Raw genomic sequence first — 5,843 nt, forward strand, 5'->3', positions numbered from 1 at the left:
CGCATCTTACGTGCGAAAAGTGGGACTGGTACACTTGCTCTGGCACGATTGCGACGTCTGCTCCCGTATCAATTTGCATATTGAAGGTGTGCCCCCAGTGTTAACGCCCACGTCACAACATGATTGGTTTGAGTATCCCAAATGATACACTTCATGCTCAGATTCTTCGTCGGAACATTCGAGCAAGTGCATGCTTTTAGCTTTTGCCCTAACACTCTGGCACATTTTTCTAAAGTGGCCTACTTTTGAACACTCATGACTAACCGAGCTTTTGTCCCAACAAACTTCCGATGAGTGTCCCCTGCGGCATCTTTCACACTTTTCGCTCTTGCGGCCTTGCCTTCTCTGGCTTAGCTTGCCTCGGCTCGGGATGCTGTCGACCTTTCACTACGTGCACTGATGCGTCTCGTTCTCTTGACCGAATTTGCGCAATGCCTCGCACCGCTAGTTCTTTATCAAGGGCGATTTTACATGCGTTTTGAAATGTCAAGTCTCGTTTCGCGAATAGAGCACGATGAGTCTCGTCATCCTGTATGCCGGCAACCAGCCTGTCTCGGAGGGCGTCTTGTAAGAAGTCGCCGTAGTCGCACTTCCTGGCTGAGTGTTTAAGTTTCACAATGAACCCTTCGGTGATTACACCATCATGTTGCACGCGTCGATTAAACTTGCACCGCTCCACTATGACCGAACTTTTGGGGCTGTAGTGCGCTTTCAGGAGACCCTTCACTTCTTCATATGACTTTTCTCCCGGCGATGCCGGTACTGTGATATTTCTTAGTACTTCATAAGTCTGTGGGCCTATTACTGTCAAGAAGACTGAGAGACGCGTTTCGTTGGCTATCTCATTTGCCGTTAAAAAATGCTGAAAGCGCCCTAAGTACGACTCGAAGTTTTGCATTTTGGGGTCGAATCCTTACATCTTCCCCACTGACGACATCTTTAAAGCAGCACAGAAGTTCGCTACTCCTCCGTTTTCTCCGGAGAATGCTGTTGGCGTTCCTTATGGCCGCTTTGGGCGATGCTGCCCTCCTGGCGCGCTGAACGAAGGTCAAGGCGATGCTTGTATCTTTGAGCGTCTGCAGGCGGTAGTCGTACACTGAGAGCACGTACTACGTCGTTCCCTTTTCCTGGAACGCTGAACGAAAGTCAAGGCGATGCTTGTCCTCCTGGAATGGTGATCGAAGGCACCGCTCGCTTGCTTCCGTTCGTCCTTCTCTAGCTCACTCGCTAGCTCGCTGTCGGCTTGCTTCCGTCCGTCACTCGCTAGCTGGCTCCATCCGCTGTCGGCCGTTGCCTACGCAGGTGCGTAGATCGCCCTGTCGCCAGTTGTTGTAACGTCAGCCGCGAGTCATGCCAGGGAGTGAAATGCTTTATTCAGTGCTGGCATCCATATATATATATATATATATATATATATATATATATATATATATATATATATATATACTCAGGTGTGACGTCACATCAGCCGGATGCAGCGATCGTCACGACATATTTACATGGCGGCGTTTTAGCCGACGTGCTGCGTTATCACACACTGCATTATAATTATTTGCACAAGGTGATGAAATTACTCTCGTGTTACATTCGAGCTTGCATACATACGAACAAGCTAAGAAGACTGCGTAAATGAAGCGGCAACCCCTCTCCAGATGCCCCGATGCGCACATTTCGTCGGCCTCCCCGCCAAGTTCCGTCCCAGATAAATATTCGACCCTCTCCTTTCTTATAGAGAGCGCCAGTGGCAACAAAACAATCAAAACTAACGTGGTGACACTCTTGACCCTTTTCATTGCTCCCAAACCAGAAACGAGAGGGGAATTCAACGGATTTGCTACTCAGTGCTGTGTGCACTGTTTAAAGCCACCGACGCAAGTTCTATTACAATACATGAATGCGTTATGGTTTCTTCTAAAATCAGGTAAAATGTTCGCTCCATGGGCATTTCTGCCTGCTCCTTCAACCGTTCGCCCCGTGAGGATGAGTGTAACCAGTCATCACAGTTTCCACACAGTGAGTGCCGCTGATGCTCCCGACAAGCTTCGAACCTCGACCTGCGCTATCTGCCCCTTCGACGGTCCCTCGGCGGTTTCAGACACGCAGATCAACCCATTTCTTTCCCGTGTTACATATCCTTAACGCTGGCACAAGCCTTCCGTGCTTCGTTCTTGCTTTCGGGGGGCCGTGCAGCACGTAGGTTGTTCCGCATTGACGGAGAAAAGATGTATTTTAGTAAATGTAATTACGAGGGCAAATAATTTTCTGGCTGCAAAATTACTGCCCTAATGTGATTCGTTTTTTACCAAATTACTAAACCTGAAAACTAATTCATTATAATAAACATACCAGAAAAAGTAAAGAAATGACACCAATCTCATTACAGTATTTACATTACTGTCATGCCTGGACGCGCTAGCGTAGGCTACCACGTGACATATAAAGCCCGCTTTTACCAAACCTTACGAACGTTCCTGCGCGGCTTAGGAGTAGCGTGGCTGACTCCGAGAGCATTGGAAGGTCGATTCTTGTTCCACCTTCCCCCCACAAATGAGCCACCCGAGTTGGCAGCTCCTCCCAACCCTCTCATATCTTGTGATATTGTGAGGTCAAAAAAACTATAAAAAAAATCAGGGCTCGGCCATATAAGTGCATCCTGCAGGCGCCGTGACCTTGAATTTTTACAACACCAACGCTGACAGGTGCAACCGCCTGCGAAAATGCCGACGTCAAAATTTCTGAGTAACGTAGCTTTAAAGCCGTCTTGTTGTAAAGTGGCCCTGTTTCGCAACAAGTTTTTTCCAAAACATTTAAGCCACGAGGTAGTATTCATGTATTCGTTTTATTTCTTTATTCAATTCCACGCACCACAATTCCACATATCTCCTTTGTGAAGTGAAAAAAAAAAAAATTATACTGATTTTATGCCTGTAGAAATGACACTAGAACCGGTTATATAGTGTTTAGGAGTGGTAATTTAAAGGTTTGTAGAACTGCGAAATTTTCTTTGTTATTCGAGAGGTCGATCTCGTCTGTGGCCACTGGATATAAAATAATACTGGATATTCCGAATAATAGGAATTGATTTAGGCTCATTTGCAGAAACAAAATGAAGGTAAGCTGACTCTGGCTGGCTGTACAATTGCCCGCGTGACGATTATAATTATAGAGAGGACTATAGATACAAGCGTGTCAAACACGTTAGCAGCAATGGAGCCGCACCTAACAAAATCTCAAAATGTGGCGGTAGTCACATTTTCTCTTTTGCTGCTATCTCGAAACGTGCTTGTCTATGACCAGGCTTTCATGCAATCGACAAGAGCTTCACAGGAAGCATAGCGAAAATGAGCCTATTTCAGCCTGCAAACAAGCACTTGCTTTATTTTTCCTTAGTTCGAATTTGCTGGGGGTTTGTGCCAGCGCAATCAAACGCGCAGAGGACGTAAGTAGTCAATCTGAAGTCCCAGCAACTCATTCCATAAATTCAATAGAATAGTTAGTTACGTTAGTGCAAAGGTAAGTTGAGAAGCGTGGGTATTTTGCTTCATAGTGGAATTGTGACGTTTGAGAGCAACCAACTACATTTTACATAATTATTTTTTTTTTCATGAAAAATCCTTGCCTCGACAGCCTGACTGCGCCATCTTTTGAGAGAAGTCGTGGTCACCAATGGAAAAATCCCATAAAGGCAGTTCTTGCAACCGTAGCGATAGCGTGATGCTCGGCAGCCACGTGCTGTACATGCGCCCATTGTTTCCTGGGGCAGATCACTTTCTGTCATCCGGTCTGTAGCACGATCGTTTCCGTTGCTCATCTTGCGTCTGCAGACGTCACCCGGTCCGAGGCTACTGGATCACATAGCCACCCGCCCATTGGCTGTCGAGCAGTCTCGAGATGTTGCTGCCCAACGAGACGCTCCAATCAGTGGCTCGAAACCTGAAGAGAGCGTTAAGTAGGCGTAGCAGGAATGCACGTCTGCCCTTTGTCTGGCCAACGCCCCAACATCGCTGGATGCCTTTTGCGAAGGGGAGTGAAAGAGGATGGGATATTTTAGATTTGCCCACTGCTTATGAGAGTTGGCCGCAGTGGATAGCGCTCTTTTTTTTTTTTTGTGCATAAACCTCACACAAAAAAACTAAAAAAGGATTAAAAATCAACTCTCAAATTTTTGTGTGTCTCTTCGACAGTGAAGTGCTAGAAAAAAAAAAAGAGATGCTCGAAAGCAGCAGGCATCCAATTCTAGGCAATACTCGCCCCTTTCCGAAAAATCATAATGCACAAATGAAATACGCGGGTCCGTTTGGGTAACGATTCGCCCATTCCCTTTCGCGGGGTAGGCGTACACCTTGGAAAACCAACTGGTGGTGGAGAAAGACAATGGAATTGCTAGAATATATAGCACAGAACTTTGTTATTATTTGGGGCTACTATTTGGGTTACATTATACCTTATGGCGGGGGTCAAGTGGATGCAGCTAGCACAGAACCAGGTTAAGTGAAAAATATGGGAGGGGCCTTCGCCCTGCAGTGCGCATAGTCAGGCTGATGATGATGATTATGATGATGATGATACCTTATGTAGAAGTCACAAACGCCTATGCTTCAACTCAAGCCTTATTTCATCGGCAGTGACAAAACCTTCGCGCCATAATTGGCAATGATTAGAAAAGCGAGTGTCTTTAGGAATGCTTGTCGTAGGAAGTGAACACAACTTCATTGTTAGCAAGGGCAGATCATGATGTACTTTTATAGACGGTGTCGCTATAGACCTTCCGTCAGGCATCAGCCTGCTGTTTTGGGGACGCCGTAGTGCCCTGTCACTGTTGAGGGATTGAAGTCGGTGATTGCTCATCGTAGACCTCTTTCACGCTACGCCTTGCTTCCTGATTTTATAGCTTGGATGCCTTCTTTTTTTTTATCCCAGTACCATCTGAAGCACGGCGTAGCGCACCCCGACTCACCAGACGGATCACAGTCCAAGGGGCGCTCAGCGTACCAACGAGGAGGGATAGTCAGACTAGAGCTCTAATCACACATAGGTAACCGCGCTGAAGAGACGCATACTCACGAAATAAACAGGCTCGGCGAGCAGCCATTCCTGAGGGCACCCTTGATGATTTTTCAACGTGATTTTACTATTGCAACTGCACGCTAAAAAGTAGACAACGAAATGTGAACAGGTTGCCTATCCTGAAGAGGGGATTGAAGGTGAACCTTAAGCCTTACCGAATGCCGAACCAGGAGTCGTATTTTATGTCTGTTCGTTTGTAATGCTGGTGCTGCCACTGTAACAGAGCGACAGTCACCATAGAAAAGGCATGCTGTAGTCTTGGCGCGCGATTCCATTGTTGTCTACGGCGAATGATTTTATTTTGTTAGACCGTGTCACTAGACGCTCTCCGTCGCGCGTCACCCCCGTCGTGTTGCAAGCGGCCCAGCCGCCCAGCAGTGACGGTAAAACCGAGTCGACGATGGCGCGTCGTCACCCTCTTCAGCGCGCCTGCTGGCTGCGTCTGCTGCTCGACATTTGTTTTGCTCGCAGACAGTGAAACCTTGAAGCGGCGCACACAGACAAACCAGACGGATTGCAACCAAAAGGGACGATCGGTGTGGACGAACAGGGCGACAAGACGCCGACATCACATGTAGTGACGTCAAAGTAAGAATATAATATTTGGGACATGAAGGTAAAAATGAGCAGCTCGTTCAACGTCGTTTTCGGAGGGTGGTCTTTACAAATCGGTACTCTCCAAAGCGGTACTTTTTTGAGTTCAGAAACAGTGCGCCATTATGCACACAGTTCAAGACGCGGACTAGACGGTAATTTTGCTCTCGGAAGGATTTCCT

At 47.0% G+C, this 5,843-nt stretch overlaps 1 pseudogene; it reads right to left on the bottom strand.

Annotated features, from left to right (window-relative positions):
* Positions 1 to 313: 313 nt before the first annotated feature.
* Positions 314 to 937, bottom strand: LOC146172293 (uncharacterized; annotated as a pseudogene).
* Positions 938 to 5,843: the final 4,906 nt, after the last annotated feature.

The sequence above is a fragment of the Amblyomma maculatum genome, unplaced genomic scaffold (genome assembly GCF_055883805.1).
Source record: "Amblyomma maculatum isolate TAMU_Amacu unplaced genomic scaffold, ASM5588380v1 scaffold_13, whole genome shotgun sequence".
Lineage (NCBI taxonomy): Eukaryota > Metazoa > Arthropoda > Arachnida > Ixodida > Ixodidae > Amblyomma > Amblyomma maculatum.